The sequence below is a fragment of the Ambystoma mexicanum genome, chromosome 14, assembly GCF_040938575.1.
Source record: "Ambystoma mexicanum isolate Mex_15411 chromosome 14, UKY_AmexF1_1, whole genome shotgun sequence".
Classification (NCBI taxonomy): Eukaryota; Metazoa; Chordata; class Amphibia; order Caudata; family Ambystomatidae; genus Ambystoma; species Ambystoma mexicanum.
Window position 1 is genome coordinate 22,430,076 of NC_090940.1, and position 18,512 is coordinate 22,448,587.

Below are 18,512 nucleotides of genomic sequence, written 5' to 3' on the forward strand. Positions count from 1 at the left end.
TGGGAGGGACACAGACTTGTTCTTCCTCTAGGGAGGAAGAGTATGTAATGGCCTCTTGTTAAAAAAAGCCTTTCCTTCCTAAAGCTAATTATCCTGATGGTGGCAAAAACAGCTCTAATCAATCCTGTACTAAAGTTTGGAATCATTTTCCCAAGGTTAAGCAAAATGGCAGAGGTGGAAACTCCCATGTACGACAGGGGAATATGAAGGATGAATCTTTGAATGTTATCATATTAGATTTCTGAAAATCATTGCTTCACTAGATAGCAAAACTATTCAGTAAAACCTTATAATACTCCTTTTAAAAAGGGGATTAAGGATAAAACTAAAGTTTGTAACAATGATTCCCTTAAAAGGAGTGAATTGAACATTGGGGACTTCAAGTCCCACAACATCAAAAGTACTGGGACGAAGAAGGAGGGTGCAGAGGCTCTGAGCTACAGGTTTCAGACTATTAAGATGAATTACCCACACCTGAGGGAGACAGTAAGGAAGGCATGTTATCAAAGCAAGGAAGACACAAGTGATCACAGTTCAAGGGTGTTTATTAAACTGTAAAAATGGGTGAGATAAACACCTAATCTAAACCTTACTCTACAATGGGAGCAAACTACGACCATCAAATAATAATAATACAGTCCTGGTAGAGTCTAGTCAAATAAAAAGGGCCTATACTAAAAAAAACTATTTCCAATCCTTACCGGAATGCTACAAAAAAGTGTGGGATAATGTTCACAAAGAATGAAAGAAGTGTTCTCAAAATGGTAAATCAGGATGTTATGGCTGGGGTCTCCCTTCCCAGCATTTGAAGCACGGAACAAGGCAGGACTCTTGAGCACAGCACACTTCTGGGCTTCTCGGCCTGAGTATACAGTTCCTTTGTACAATATCAGGGCCTTCTGTGCACAAGTCTCTTTTATGCAAAGTCTCTTGCTTCAGAGGGCCTGATGTGTTACAAACAAAAGTTCCTTCAATGAATCTTTACGTTGGGCGATTACTCTTCACCTGAGGATCCCCTTCACAACGTAAGCCTCCTTCAATCAGGCTCAGACCAACAACTGACTGTGGATATCCCTCAGTCGGGTTCACGTTAGTCACCATAATGCAGTTCACTTAGCTTTTCAATTCACACCATCATCATCTTGAAATATTCAGGAACCTTAATGTCTTTTTAAACAATCCTCCGGGTTACCATTTCAACTTTACTCAGGTCCCCCTCGTTCAGGCTCAGACCTTCCTTCACCTGCCTCCCAAAGCATTTGCCAATTTACAAAGAGGCTTCTGAAGGGTGCTTACGTCTTGCTGGGTCACTCCGTGATTCTTTGGCAAGTGCAGGTTTCACGCTATCACAATCTGCATGGCGTTCCCCTCAGTACCACAGTTTATTTCATTTTCACGTGTGAAAGACTTTCGGCTCTACAAGGGGTTTTGACTTGACCCTTGTATGACCACTTTGACATCTCTTGCTGGCCTCCCCTAGGGCCTGTTGGTTCTTGTAGTTTTCTCAATTTAGCATATCCTCCTGGTTCATGAGCGGGGCATTCGTTAGAGTCTTTCAAATGAGCGCCCACGCAGTGCGGGTCCGCTCTAACCTTAATACCGCGATTGTTCACAAAAGACCTTTGTCTTATTATCTTCTTTTCTTTTACGCAAATGTTGCCACTGCAACTTTAAGCTTAACATAATGTGGTACACTTTCAGTTTCCTCCGACTCACCGGTTGTGATGAATTTGTTGGCTTTTCTTCCGCTGGAGTCTAGGACGGTACCACTGCAGCAAGCTCTTTTCCCCGCCCTGGCTATCAGTGGGGGAGGACCCTTTGTACCGTTGAAATCTGCCACAACAACCTCCAGTTGCAATTTCTGGTCTTACTGTTCTTTTATCGAAGGATTCATGGCTCTGGGTTGAAAAGGGCAAGGGCAATTCCTTCCTTGTCATCCTTTCGGTTTCCACCACCTTTCTCCTCCATTTGAACTGCCGTCCCGGAATAGCTGCCTCCTCGTGCGTTTGGCCTCGCTCAAAGTGTGCTCTCGTGCTCTGCCTTTTATCCCTTTGGGGAATGGAAAGGCCATCAGGTGAGAACGTGTTTGTGTAGGAAAGGGGGTGGGGCATAGAGTTTCTAAATATCCTACGGGGTAGGATGGGGAAAAGGTGACATAAGGAAGGGGGTACCGTGTCTCAGCCGTCAGCATCCCGCTTCCGCTCCCCAAAGACCCCCATCTAGGTGAGCCTCCCGTACTGGTCCACCCCCAGGAACTGGTTCCAATAGCGATGGCAGTGTCCTGGCCACCTGGATGATGGATCCCCGGGGACTAGTAAGTGAGACACCTTCAGGTTTCTCACAGAGACCGAGAGACATAAAAGGCCCTCTCAGGTGCAGGCCATAGAAGAAGAAGATGAAGTAGAGAGTAGCAGCAGTTGTATAAGGTGGAGTGCTTGCCGTGACTCAACTTCAAGATTGCAGCTGAAGGAGAGCAGAGATGCCAGAACCACCATTTGCAGTACAGATGCCGGTTTTGCTGAGGATCTCTCTTCCTTCAGGGACCCTGTCTGCAGAGGTTGCGCAGCGGGAAGCGTTTGGTATGTCAGCTTTCCCCCAGAGGATCCAGTTTGCAGAGGTCACGCAGCGTGAAGCGTGAAGTTGGAATGCTTTCCCCAAGGCAAGACCGGCTTGGGTGACAGGCATGAGCCTGTGGAGCAAGAAATGCCCCAATTTTTATAAGCACAGACAGAAGAAAAACAAGCAAAGCAGTTTTCCAGGCCCCCTGAAGTAGCAGAAGCAGAGAACCCAACAGCAGCAGAGCGAACGGATGTGCAAGCCAAACCCGGTGAGTTCACTTGAGTACTGTGACCCCGGAGTGCTCCGGAACCGTCCGCTGACCAAACTCGGGCAATTTGAAGACTGAACCAATGAGAAAGAAATAAAGTGGCAGAAGAATACATTTTATATGTATCGAACTGGTGTAAAGCTGAAAGACATTAATTCTGAATGCCAAGCTGATACAAAGGCGAGAGAGTGGCAAAGCCATTGTCTATTTAAAGGTCAGAATAATGGTCAACAACACCCGAGAGTATGATTTCCAAAAACCAGTGTGAACAACTATTACCAAAGTCAAACAAGGGCAACAACGAATTTAGTTGAAGAGAACCAACATTGCCAAAGTCAAAAGGAGGCAGTTAAGTGGCAAGTCTTGCATAGAGCCTGTTATCACAGGCTCATTGGGAGAATTGACCCGAATAAGCATTGCCTAAGCCAAACAAGAGCATAAGTGAGAGAAACTCATGATCAGCAGTTGGCTAAAATAGGAGTGGGAAAACAGGAAGACTGGCCTTATGACAGAAGGTATTCAAGTGGAGAGAAGCATAACCTGTGTTGCATGTGGTAAACAAAAGTATGGAACAAACAGCACCACTGGGTCGCATGTCTTCCCAGAGGAAGCAGACAAAACTCAGGTTGTGGAACGTCAAAGGCGTTACAAGTTGTACGAAGCAGAACTCTGCCACAGAAGTACTTGATGGAGTGTTAGTAGGCTCATGTTGTCCTGGCACAAGAGTACACCAGGGAAGGGGATCTTGTAGTATTGGCCTGGCAGGTGAGTACACCAGGCAGAAATCATTGAAGTACTGTCATGTTAATAAAAGTGTTTAAGAAGAAGCAGCAAGACCACAAAAGCCCATGAATAATTGTTGTGGAATTACATTGACAAGTCAACATTGGTGATGAGAGAGCATTGTGAACCGTTGCAGAATCATCCTGACAGAAGTTTTTTGTTGACTTTGATGCACTGCGAAAATACACCCTTTTGTTGCAAAAGAAGTAGTTGTGTGGAACTCTCTTCTACCAGTGGAGAGGCAAAGACTTGCTGAACATTTTGAGCTGTTGGTTAAACCCAAGTGGGAGACTTGTTAGCAGAAGAGGAACTTTATTTGAACTTTGCTACACTATTGGATTTCCTTATCCTTGTTGAACTATTTATTGAAATCTGGGGAATTCACCCAGATCTCAAGGAAGAACAGTTACCAGGTCTTGTAAACCAATGTAGAGGAGGAGGTACCTGTCTTCTCCTTAGTCCTTGCCCCCTTGCCACCATCTTTTTGGGATGACAGACGAAGAGCCGTGATGGGGAACCCATGCCTGAATCCTTGCAATATTCCTGTACCACGTCGAGTATATGAGAGACAACCCTTTAGAGTGTACCCACAAACTGACATAGTGGAGGAAAGTTACCAAGAAGGATGCTCATTGCTGAGCTGTCGAAATGCAGCCATGAACAGACTGGATGAGCGTTTAACTAAAGTCCGACAACAGCAGGAGAATGTCATAAAGAAGATATAAGAGCCTACGTAGAAGCTTGCAACGACCATTAGAAGAAAATGGATGACTGCTTATGTCAATCAACCCAGCTACCACAAAATACGAGCCCAGGATCATGAAGTGAAAAGATGAGGATGAATTTGTTTTCCCTTGCAAAACAAAGGACTACATTGGCTTGGAAGCAAAGAAGCTAGTTTGCAAGATGGAGGAAAAGCGCAAAGGGAGTCTAACGAGCTGACAATGTGCGTGGACATATTTCCCAAAGATTAGGAGGAACAAGAACATTTACGGATGCCAAGTTTGGACAATTAAAAGTGCACAAAATTTATATGGGATAGAGTGAACAAGTCTCTAAAGGCCAAGAAGAGCAACTGCACTAAGCATATTTGAATCAAATGGTGTTTAATACACTATCGAAATGGACAAATTCATGGTCTTGTCACATGTAATGGAGAGCTACGAACAAGGGCTATTCATTAGGTCTGTTGCTAGGATAATGGTGTACCTACACTCCCTCCAATGTCCCAAAACAGTGCAGACTGGCAAGGTCAGCTTTCAAACAGAAGACACTGGCATAAGGCCTACCGATGAGAGAGGGTAGACTAATTAGTAAAACAAGCGGTGAGCTGACATATCTCGAAGCACCTGGGTTTCGTTCCTATGTATGTGCTGCTAGCGAGCCGAATGTCCAAGTTTGGGTTTAGGTTGCCAACCATTCAGAAAAGCCTGCCATGAACATTTACATACAATGTTGCAAAGCATTTTTCCGCTGCCACATTTTCTGCTATGACGAGTATATTGTACCACATTTATAGAAGTAGCTCAGGGTGTGTCCTACAGGTAAGGGGCCACGAATGAGAAACAAATACTCATGCATTCTATATGTAGATATGTTCCCCTAATCCAATCCCAACCCTTGATAGATTTTACGGTTTACTGCGAAGGATGACGTCATAGATGACGGATCTAGCATTATGTAAACTGAGTATAATCGAAACAACATTGTGATCCTGCATGAATCGATTTGGTGAGTGTTTATTCGCCCTGCTTTACTTCTTTGTGATTCAAGTAGTATTTTACCATCTGCCTTGCGTCTGTCCGTTTATTTGGTCTGAGATATTTTACTGGTAGTTCCATCTAGTACACAGACGCTTCAAGGTGCTAAGGCACATTTGGAAGCAGAGGATGTGTCAGGTCTAATAGACCTAAAAGCCAGACCTAGATTCCCAGACGCTCAACGTCTCCCGCCACGAGCCAGACGAGCGTGGAGTTTCCTTCGGTGAGCGCTGCGCAAGAGAATCACATCATCAACATATGGCTGACAGGAAATTCATGTTTGGTCCCTGCAGGTGTCCCGCGGACAAAAGGCAAACTGGTTGATTGTGGGAGAGTCGATGCCCAGGGACTCCAGCTGAGTTACAGACATAAGTAGACCATCGAAGCTAGTAAAAAATAGAAGGTTAAAGAGATACTCAGATACCAGACAGCGCCAAAAATTATGTCCACATTTTACATTTTATTCAAGGTTGCCCTTAGTGATAACACATGTTTCGGCTTATTCATAAGCCTTTCTCAAATCAGGGCTTAACTCATAGTATACGTTATTCTTCCAAATAATGAAAATAATAACAAATGAAACCAATTCAAATGCATTGACATAATTAAACCAAAAAGCACAAAATGAATACAAGTTTTGATACTCAATGTTACATCACATTTCAAATATCAATGGAAAGTCACAGAAAAATCACAGGAAAATAAGGGTTGGTGACGGGGAGGATTGGTAGGTAAGTGTTACGCTCACCTGATATCCCTGGGGGCGTCTGGAAGGCTCTGAGATCTGGAACCCTGGATGCATAGTTGCCCAGTGCTGAATAATGATTCTTAGTTATTTGTAGGGTGAGCTATCCGTCCTGCGTTTCTTGTGCAAGGGCGCTTGATGCTTGTTGGCGAGCTGCCCGAGTTGCTTCACTAGTGCAGTACACCTTCCTTGGGCCCAGGCCTGCTGTGACCCCGAATCTGCTGGTTGGCAGGTAGGTTTGTTAATTGTATGTCTTTGTTCTGTTTATGGTGGGAATTCGTTAATGTCTTATCTCCTCCTTTTCGGAATTCAGGTAAGACTGATGGAATTCGATGTTTTGGAAGCGCGCGTTCTAATATTGTTTTTATCCTTTCTCGTTATTGCAAGTTGCAATGTTCAAACAGCAGCTGTGGTAGCGGTTCGCCAGAAGTCCTTAAACTAGTACTCACAGGTGAGTGATGTTTCTTCTCTCGGTTTCCACAGATTGCAGCCCAGTTGAGATGCTGAGTGCTGGATGGTGTTTTCTCAGGTAAGACAGAATAATCTTGTTCTTGTTCTTGCAGGATTACAGGAAGATGCTGATGACCAGGAGCTGGACACGGTGAGCGTCACGCTGCGGGTTGCAGAATAACACAAAGCGTGTTGTGCAGTCAGGGTGTGGTTTATATAGCCCAGGTAAAGTAGTACCAGAGAAAGTAGTTCCAGGCCTGCCACACCCAAAACATTATACCTCATGGCTTGGTTCTTAGAACTAGACTGTGTGGGTGCTTCCATGTTGGATTTAAAGGCCCATGTACATAAATGGGACCTAGTTTGAACAGCCCTTCCTTCCTACATATGAGCCTGGTGCCAAATGCTCTAGGACTGGCTCCAGGAGCCCTTTTGCAGTGGTTTTAAGGCCCTCAGGGTTCTGGTGGGAGCCTGCTTGTGGCACAACTTGTGCCCCCTCACAGTGGTCATGACAGTAAGAGAATATGACAAAGAGAGAGAAAAGTAGGGGTTTGGAGTGGAAAAATAACAAGGAATGGGTTAATATTTGTTAGGGTATCTTCCCCAGATGGTTGTAAACACTCGTAGTCATTGAATGTTTTCTAATATTTAATTTAATTGCTTTACCTTCCGAGTCAATGTCCCATTGTATTGGTTGTAGATGATGTGCAGTGCAAGAATAATTGGGTTCATCCCCTGTATGATGTAATACATATAATTAGTTAACGGATTCCTTTATTCAAAGAGACCGTAGATTGTATAAAATGTTACGTTCTTTAATTGTGACCGTTTAATTAATAATGCTTTGGAAAGTATAGTCAGTGTGCGCTGTAAGTGTCTACATCCTGCGCACTTGTTTCCATAATCGTCTGACTCATGGTTGCGTAATGTTCTGGCAACTTGCCAAGCTTATATTCACTAAAATGCCGCTCACGCTAAAATGAGCACTATCTGTGGGCGCGCTCTGCATGTATGGCATACGCGCTTGTGAGGTGAAGGTTTCAAGTGTCCCAATAATACTTAAAAAGCCTGTGTGTCTGTATCATAAAAAGCATGGTTAAGAGAGTTTACCAAATCTAAATATCACAGAATATGCGCGTAGGTAAGCATGTTAACAGTGCGTTCTCTGCAAGGTCAAGCCAACACACTTGGTAACTGCAGAGATCATTGATCAAAGTTGTAAACTTTGAGACAGTCTCTTGCCGTACTGTTGTAGTCAAGTCTGTGTGCGTCAGCTAGTAGGCGAACCGTCGAGTGGCTGGTCTTCATATAATGATTGTGTTGTCCCATTGTCTTGGTAACGTGTTAGTGGAAGTCCATCTTTAGTTTCCAATGCACGTAAATCACAATGTGCGCCATGTTTTGGGCTACAAATTCACATATTACCCATTACATTGTGCCTTATTAAGCCCAATCATATGCACTGTATTGGCCAAGTGTTTATCACAGTACTTTGTGTGTTATTTAAATCGATAAAACTCTCAAAAGCAGTTCATTGAAAACAATGAATGTTAAATACAATGTCTAGTAACTATCGAAGTGTTTTAAGATACTTAATAATACTTGAGTAAAAATAGCGACAGATTCTGTTCTTATATTAGTAGTCAACAAAGTATATTAGACCAATCCTAGGTGATCCTGAGATTCAACAAGTCAATCCATGATTTCAGAGAAATGAGCATGAGCCAATGGGTTAGACATCAGATAGTCTGTGTATCATCGCAACGGAATGAGGTCAATAAGACCCATTGGAACTATTGAAGAATTAAGTTCTAAGTTGAGTCAAATAGGTTATTAGTTCCTCTCCCTTGCATCAAGCGGTGACAACACAAATCTCAATAATGAATAGTAAATCACATATTGAATGCTTGCAGAGTCTCTTGTACATCACTGTTTCTCATAAAGAAGTACATATGAAGTAGAGCATATTAGGGAGGAGCCCTAAAGGAAAGACACCATCTCATTGTCCGAGTTTCGGCCCAGCACGGTTGTGTTGAGTTTGCATATCATTTTGGCTTCCGGCTGGTGTAGTTTTTTCACTCTGTTTCCTCCTCTTTTACCCATTGTTATTTTCTGAAGTCCTATAAATCTCAGATCAGCTTTATTTGACATTTGATGTTTTCTCTACCAATGATTGGCTAATGGTAATCTGGGGTCCTGGCTGCCAATTTTGACCAGGTGTTCTCTTATGCGTGCCCTCAGTTCCCTAATGGTACTACCAATGTACAAGAGGTTGCAAACACAGATAATCCCATATAACACATATTTTGTCTTACAATTGATTGCGTGTTGTATCTCGACCTCATGGTTATACTGATCTTTAAATTAGTCCGTTTTGTCATGCGCATATTTGCACATGGTGCAGTTGCCACATTTCCTGAAACCATTGTTAGGGGGCAGTAACCAATGTGTTGGTTTTTCACTTTCTATATCCGGTAACAGTAATGGGCTCAGTTTGTTCTTTAAGGTTTCAGCCCATTTCAAGATAATTTTCGGTTCTACATCAACATAGTTCTTGATATTATCATCTAATTTCAATGCATACCAATGTTTAGCCAAGGTTTCTCTTAAGATCTTGTGATTGTTGCTGTATTTGGTAATAAATCCAACTTTCGGTTGTTGATCTTTTGTTTTCCTTTTGGTACCAAAGTTTGTTCTTGTGTCAGGTTTTTACTTTTGTTGATTGCTTGTATCACACAGTTTTCAGAGTATCCTCTTTGCAAAAATCTTGTTTTTAAGAGTTGGCATTCCTGATTGAAGGTTTCCTGGGTCTGACAGTTTCTTCTTGCACGAATGGATTCTCCAGATGGTATGTTTCGGAATGTCTATCTATGGTGACAGCTTGTGGCATGGAGTGTGGAGTTGACCTAAGTTGGTTTCCCAAAAGTCCTTGTGTTAAGTTTGTTATTGTCCACATAGAATGTTAGGTCCAAGAAGTTAATTGACTGGTCATCAATTGTCCCAGTAAATTGGATCCCAAACAGATTGTTATTGATTTTGGTTGTAAATTCTTGGAATTCCATTTTAGTGCCTTGCAAAATGATCAGAACATCATCGATGTATCGCATCCATTTAGTAGTTCCTCCTGATGTGCCTTGTCTTCGTATATGAAGCCAGACCTAGATTCCCGGATGCTCAACATCTCCCACCACAAGCCAGACGAGCGTGGAGATTCCTGCGGTGAGCGCTGCGCAAGAGAATCACATGAACAACATATGGTCGACAGGTTCCCCTTTGACGAAATTCATGTTTGGTCCCTGCAGGTGTCCCGCGGACAAAAGGCGAACTGGTTGATTGTGGGAGAGTCGATGCCCAGGGACTCCAGCTGAGTATCAGACATAAGTAGACCATCGAAGCTGGTAAAAAATATATGGGAGGAGGGATTGTAATTATGTTATGTTGTAAATGAAAGAGATATAAAGAGTAATTGGATTTTTGGGAATATGAAAGGAAGAAAGATAAGGATACCTCAAATTCACGGGCTCAAGAGAGAAGGAAAGGGCACACAGTATAGTTCCATATTGGAGCATTAAGGATTCCTAAGGGCATAGCCTATTAGAAGAGCTTGTATCAAACTCCCAGAGGGGGTAATGAAAAGAGAGGAGAATACATGCACCAAAGCAGTGGAGAATAACGTATGTAAAAGGGAATATATATATTACTGAGGCTTGTGGAATCTGCTTAGATCACATGCTATGCATAGTCCAAAATCTAGTGGTAGCTTCAGAGTATTACAGTTTTTGTTTTCGAAACTCGAAAAGGGACATCGACAAGGGGTGCCAGCAATACTATCCCTAGTGTGACGTCTACTGTACCCATGGTGCTTCACGTGTCGAGGTCCTGCAGATAGTTTGTTTCTGCCATCATAGTCGGACACATATCGCAGAGTTCCTTCTTGGCTGTCACCATTATTTAGAAAAAGGTTAACAATAGTATTTCTTTCTGTCCTTTCAATAATCCGTCTACCGTGAGATCTTCGGCGACACCTTCGAGGACAGATTACTATCGTCGACGACTACAACAACCCGTCTCGATGATCGTATGTCACGGCCTCAGGAGGCCTCAACTGACCTCGGCCCTCACAGTAGGGAGAGTGGGGGAGCTTCATTCTTAAGTCTTGTTAAGAGAATGCATATTCCCCTTAACTCCCACATATTTCGCCAGGCTGCCACCCCCATACATAATGGAAAACACACCTTTTAAGTTGTGCCCTTCTTGTCAAAGAAAATTCCCCTGGAAAGACTTTTAATGGGTGTGTAATCTCTGTCTCCCCAGGAATCACGCTGAGGGACAGTACAAGTTGTGCAAACTGTTCAGGCCCATAACCATTAATTATAAAATCCAATAGCAGCTCCAGGAGAAGATAATCTCTCATTGAGAAAACTATTTCAGACACAAGAAAAACTCTTGAAACAGGAATTAGCCTGTTGGTGGGAAATCAAATCTTTAGACAAGTATCTCCAAATTGGACGTATTCCGCGCGGTTTGAGAGTATGTATTTTCCCCCCATTTGAAGACAACAACATTGAAGAAATTTCTGATTGGGAACAGCTTCTCACCAATACTTCAAATGAAATGATGCATAGACTGATCGACTATGCTAAAGTCAAACATATACGACTTATACAGGAAATAACTCAGACCAAATAAAAAATAGATAAACTAAACATTCCGGAGAAAACCTTCAAGAATTATGAGATTCTGGATGAAATAATTGACAAATACTCTGCAGAAATCAAAATAAAAAAAAAACAGAGACAGTTCCTACATGATGAGCTAGACTATAAATTCAAAAGAGTCTACATTCAACAAAAGACCAACAGCTCAACCTAGGGGACGAACACCGAATTCTACTGCACCAAGCAAACCATTAGCCACCCCTGCATCTTCTGACACTGACACCGTTAGTGACAGTGTAGTCGAAGACAGAAACTCAACACAACCCACACAGTCAACAAAATAAACTCCCAGCACCAGTAAAGAAATACCAACCACCAAACAAGGTTCCTCTTTTGTAGAAGAATTTCAACAACAAAAATTCATAAGAAACTATCAAAGAACATCCTACATCAGTATCCCTACTTTGACTCCACAACCAGAACAAAATGTGGCAAGAGAGGAGAGAAATATAAGAAATAAAGAAAAAACAGGAGCACAAACTTGTTCGCAAAACCCATTACCCCAACGTAAAACTTAGTTATTAACCTAACAGGAGAAACACTCTCTACGCCACTGATTCAAGCTTTGAATATGGGACTCAACTTTTGCCCCAATCACAACTATGATTACTTCATGGCAACGGTTGACCTCTACTGATTATGCAGGAAATTGAAACTGAACTTCTTTTTTGCCAATCTAGAAATTATGAAGAAAGCTTCTGGAACCCCAACTGTACCATCAGAATTGTCTGTAGAGCACGTTGAGAAAACATTATACCTCATTAATATCACTGAAGATAATGACCAGTTCACAATGGAAAGATTCCTGGAGGAACAGAACATTGAAACAGGTTTAGCAATGACTAAACTAAAAGACAAATCGACTTTCATGCCAACATTACCACCAGAGAATGTAATCAACACTTTTTTTTAAAGTGGTCCAAAAAGAATTAAGGGATATCTACCTTATCAAAAACACCAGGAACAGGAAGTATAAACATCGGTCCAACCTAACAAATGCACACATTCAAGCCTTAAAGAACTCAAAAACAACAATGATATTACTATTAAATCATCTGACAAGGGAGGCAATATAGTGCTACTAAAAACAAGTGATTACATTCAAATGGCTCCTATACATCTCAATGATAAAAAAATGCTATGCACAACTCAATGCCAATCCACTCAACAAACTAGGAGAAACATTTAAACTAATGAGCAGCTATTGGAAAGATCAATCACTCCTTACAGACGATGAATATCAATACATGAACGTATCACATACAACCATTTCGACCATATACTTCTTGCCAAAAATCCACAAGAAATTCACCAACCTACCTTCTAGCAGGCCCATTATTAATGTAATTGGATCCATCACAGAGCACATCTCAGAATACATAGATCACCCATTACAACCCTGGGCAACCTCACTCTCCTCATATATCGGAGACACCACTCACATCATACAGTTAACTGAAAATATACCATGGGATGAAAACTACTGGTTAATTACAATGGATGTCACAGCGCTATACACCAGTATACTACACGACAAGGGACTAACTAGCACCGAATATTTCTTGAAAACGCAGTCTGTTTCACTTCATGACCACAATAATATGATCCTAGAGATATTACAACTTACGTTGGAAAACAATGTATTCACATTCAACACATCTCTGTACAGGCAAACCCAAGGAACGGCCATGGGCGCTAAATATGCCCCACATACGCTAATCTGTACATGGGCCACTATGAACTTGAATTTGCGTGGCAACATCCATCATTCACCCATCTCAACAACATCATATTTTGGGCCTGCTACATTGACGACATTTTTCTAATATGGAACGGAACAATACAATCATTCCAGGCCTACTTTCAATATCTCAATCAGAACAACTATAACCTCAAACTTACTACGGAATACAGTCAAAAAAGCATACATTTTCTGGACATCACACTCTACATTGATAATGGCATGATCAATACCACTCTCTACACCAAACCAACCTCAGTCAATAGCGTGCTTCACGCAACCATCCACAACATGTGATTCGCAATATACCACTTGGTGAAATCCTGAAAGTTAAAAGGAACTGCACCAACGAAGAAGAGTTTGTTAAACATGCTGGGCGAACAATGGACAACTTCAAACAAAGAGGATATTCCCCAGCACTTGTCAACAAAAGCAACAATAGATCACTCACAAGAAATCGACAATCATTGTTGCAAGTTAGATCCAAAAAAAGACAGATTATCTGACAACAAGGAAAGCAAAACTAACTTCATCATGACTTACAGTTCGACAACATCATTCTGAAAACTCTTAATAAGCATTGGAATATTCTCAGATCTGACCCAAATCTCCAGAAATTACTTGAAACACGACCCACTTTGACATTCAAGAAAGCGAGGAATCTGAAAGATGAACTAAATCCCTCTCATTTTCTCAATAAATCAACCACCGGGATCAGAAACACCCATACCATGTGGTTACAGACACCACTTTGAGGAAGCTACAAATGTGGCCAATGCTCAGTCTGTCAATTTTCAGACAACGCAAGAACCACCATCACCAAACCGAACGGAACCATTTACACCATACAGCAACTTATCAATTGCAACAGCAAATACGTCATCTATGCTATTATTTGCCCGTGTAACAGAATGTGCATAGGAAGTACAACAAGACAACTTAAAACAAGGATCAGTGAGCATATTCGAGCCATCAAAAACCAAGACATGAAATCACCGATAGCAATTCACTTTTCTGAAACTCACCATGTAGCACAAATCCACGATCTCAAATTCTTTGGGATAACCAAAATCAAACCTCCACCTAGAGGAGGCAACATCGAACATCTACTGAGACATTAAGAAGCACGTTGGATTTGCCTTATGGACACCTGCAATACCGGTCTAAACTCAGATCAAGAGCTATTTCATTTTCTATAAACAACACAACTGAAGATATCTCTGGCTCTTATCATATTGTCCTTTCTAGCTAACCCATATTGATAGTCAACACCCCATGAAACACTTCTTCCCCATCCCCTCTAAGTCAACAACATAAACATTTTTTGATTAAGTATCATAAGGGCACACCAGCCAAACCACATCATATATGTATAAGCAAATATCTTGCACTACTCTCATCAACGCATCAGCTCACCTGCTCATATACATCGTAGTATAATTAATGTTTTTATTAACAACAATGAAAATAGATTTAGCTTACCAATTATGTATATACCCAAATATCTCACTTACCAATTTAACATTTTCTCAAAAATTCATCTCATTTTTTGCTGCCATACCACGCTATTTGTTGTGCAACAAGACAATTTATGTTGGCACAAGACATTGCCGATAACATCATTCACCGTTTAGCACTTGGGCTTTACTCGCACCATTTGTATTCAAAGACACCATTTTCGGTATATAATGCACATCCCCATTTAGCACCTCCAAACATGGCAGGATTACTCAAAAATGTTCGAGCATCCATGCTTGTGAACATCTGTCATTTCTACACAACCAAAGTAAGAAGCACATCACACTAGGATACATACACACAGCGAGGTCCAGCACCACAATGTTAGTGATTTTTTGGTAAGCACCATGACAAGATGGCACCTCTTATTTACGCACGTTATATCGCGAGAGGCACCATTTCAAGATGGTGGACACAAATTGGGCAGACAACTTCATGACGTCATCACGCATTTTGCGTGATGACGCATGACGACATCGCGCCAATGCCATTTCCCGCACTTTTTCATGCTATTTAAACTGGTCTCCAACATATCTCCAACATGACAGACCATCATCACAGACGAGAACGGATCCCAAACAGTACTGACGATCTCTTGGTAAGCGCATTTTATAATTCCAATGCTCTAACCATCCTGACCCTATCCAACATTCAATTCATTTCTCCATCTACTTGGATTAACCTTAAAATACTTTTTCTCTGAATAGTATTGAATGTACACAGTTGACTACAAGTATTGCTCTCTCAATTAAATCCATTTTAGGAAAGAATTTCAGTCCATAACATTGAACGAAAAATAGATGTATTGCAACAAATCTATTGACCACAGGAATACTTAAAGAAATAACAAGATGCAATAGTTCTGTAAGTATCTTTAGCTGTGATCTTTCAATTTCAGCACTTTGAAACAAGAGTGTTCAAGATATATAATACTTTGCAATATTCTTTTCCTTCCTTTCTCACGGTTTAATACTTATGCATAACACAGTGTATCTCCACAATGGAGCCCATCATTTAAGCTAACAACAGCTATTGCAGCATATTGGAAATTGCTGTACAAGCGCTGGCCATAACAGCGCCAGGAACCATTAGCACTAAAACATCAGCAATCACGAGTCCGGCGTAAGCGCTATTAGCGCCAGAAAAGCGGCGGATAATCCGCCGAAAATACCTCCAGCAAAAAGCTGGCGGTAACGGAACACAGGCCACAGCATAAGGGCCCAGGTGGAACCAATGCAAATCAGAGGCCTACAAAGGACCCACCCATGCACAACACACCCTCCCCAACACCATTACACCAGCAGGAGCCGGGAGGAGACAGCAGTGAGGGCCCAGGTGGAACCAATGCAAATCTGAGGCCTACAAAGGACCCACCCATGCACAACACACCCTCCCCAACCCCATTACACCAGCAGGAGCAGGGAGGAGACAGCAATGAGGGCCCAGGTGGAACCAATGCAAATCTGAGGCCTACAAAGGAGCCACCCATGCACAACACACCCTCCCCAACACCATTACACCAGCAGGAGCCGGGAGGAGACAGCAATGAGGGCCCAGGTGGAACCAATGCAAATCTGAGGCCTACAAAGGACCCACCCATGCACAACACACCCTCCCCAACCCCATTACACCAGCAGGAGCCGGGAGGAGACAGCAATGAGGGCCCAGGTGGAACCAATGCAAATCTGAGGCCTACAAAGGACCCACCCATGCACAACACACCCTCCCCAACCCCATTAACCAGCAGGAGCAGGGAGGAGACAGCAATGAGGGCCCAGGTGGAACCAATGCAAATCAGAGGCCTACAAAGGACCCACCCATGCACAACACACCCTCCCCAACCCCATTACACCAGCAGGAGCAGGGAGGAGACAGCAATGAGGGCACAGGTGGAGGCAATGCAAATCAGAGGCCTACAAAGGAGCCACCCATGCACAACACACCCTCCCCAACACCATGCTGCCATTTGGAGCCGGGAGCCTTGATGTTGACTTCTACCTGCTGCGCCTGTAGCTACAGAGGCCAGTCAACCAGGCCAGGGCCCTGGGAGTGCAGGGGGCAGTGGGGATGAGGAGAAGGAGGAGGAGAGCAGCAAGGCGGCCAGCCATCCCCAGGGTCAGGCCAACACCCTGACCCTGACTGATGGTCAGTTGGTGACAGAATATCGGCTGGACAGGGCAACCATCACCCAGTTGCTGGACACAATCCAGGGTGACATATGCAGCTGCATAGCCACCAGCACGGCAGTACCTCCCCTAGTGAAGCTGGTGTCTGTGCTTCAATTTCTTGGGACTGGCAGCTACCAACATACCGTTGCCATGATGCATGGAATGGCCCAGTCCACATTCAGTGCCATGCTGGGACAGGTGCTCGATGCACTGTTGAATCATGTGAACGAACACATTGCATTGCCAGCCACACAGGCACAGGTGCACCAGCTGAAGGGTCAATTCTATGCCATTGCCTAAGTCCCAAATGTAATAGCAGCCCTGGACTGCACACATGTGGCACTCATACCACCCCAGGCACATGAGGTTGCCTACAGAAACCGTAAACAGTACCATTCCCTCAACGTGCAGATGACATGCGGACCTGACCTCACCTTCAGCCACTTCTGTGCCCGCTACCCAGGATCCACCCACGACTCCATGGTCCTACACAACAGTACCCTGCCAGCGTACATGGAAATGCATCGAGGCCAAAACACATGGCTACTGGGTGAGTACAAATGTATACCACAAAGCATGTCAATCCAAAACTGATTGTGCCTGTCACAGAATCCATCATTCCCAATAGGCAGCAGCATCACTGCAGCATACACATTCAAGCACCTTGCACGATAAACCTTGGACATGTCCAACACAGCAGAACACACCCATGCATGATGTAAGACATGTTGCGGCACAGTGACATATGGAAGCCCCACCACAATAAAGCCTCCTGTGTGAGTAGCACCATGGCTCCCAACACTGACACAGTACAGAAATCCCACCCTGCCCATCCGACAGTAATGAAATTCCAAACCATCACCTGGCACATCCCCGAATGCTCCACACATAAGTAGGCAGAGTAATGACAATGCACATCCCACAAACACTGTCCCCAAAATGGCCATGGAAATGCATGGAGAACAGTACAGAATAGTGAAGAGCAGCAAATGCAACTGCAGCCAAATGGATTTGCAATGACACATGAGGCAGCCACTTCTGTCAAGCAGAAGTAGATGAAAGGGCCCCCTTATGCTGCGACAAGTGAATGAGTACTGTTACAAACAGAAACATAGGCGTACCAAGTGGAGAGTACCCCATTGATTCAATCATGCCCGTAGGACAGCACACTCCACAATGTTATAGGCCAAATGACAAATATGGCAAAATCGCACTGATGACAGGGCTCTGTACACCCACTGGACTTACCTTGCCCCCATACCGTCTTCCTCTCGCCTGCAGGTGAATCTGCATATCCCCAGTACACGTGGCTCATGACCCCTGTGCGTCACCCACACACGGCGGCGGAGCGGGCATACAACCTTGGTCATGCCCGTACACGGATCTTCGTGGAGAGGGCATTTGGACTGCTGAAGGCACGCTTCCAGTGCCTCGACCACACGGGAGGGGCAATGATGTATGCACCAAAAAAAGTTGGAAAAATTGTACTGACATGTGCCATGCTGCGCAACATCTGCTGTCGCAGAAATGTGCCACTGACCCCTGATGCGCATGTGCAGCCACCTGAGGATGGTGGTGAGGGCGATGAAGTGCCAGAAGGTGTTGCACATGCACAAAGGGTTAGGCTGAGGGAGGGGATGTTGGCAAGACAGGGATTGATAGATGGATTCTTTTAGAAATGGGTAATGGGTAAATATGTCACTTCAACATTAAATTGCATTTGTAACAATCACTACGGTCCATGCATTGTGATTTTTGTAACGTGATTTATTTTCCAACCAACGAACCCCCCTCCCCCCAGT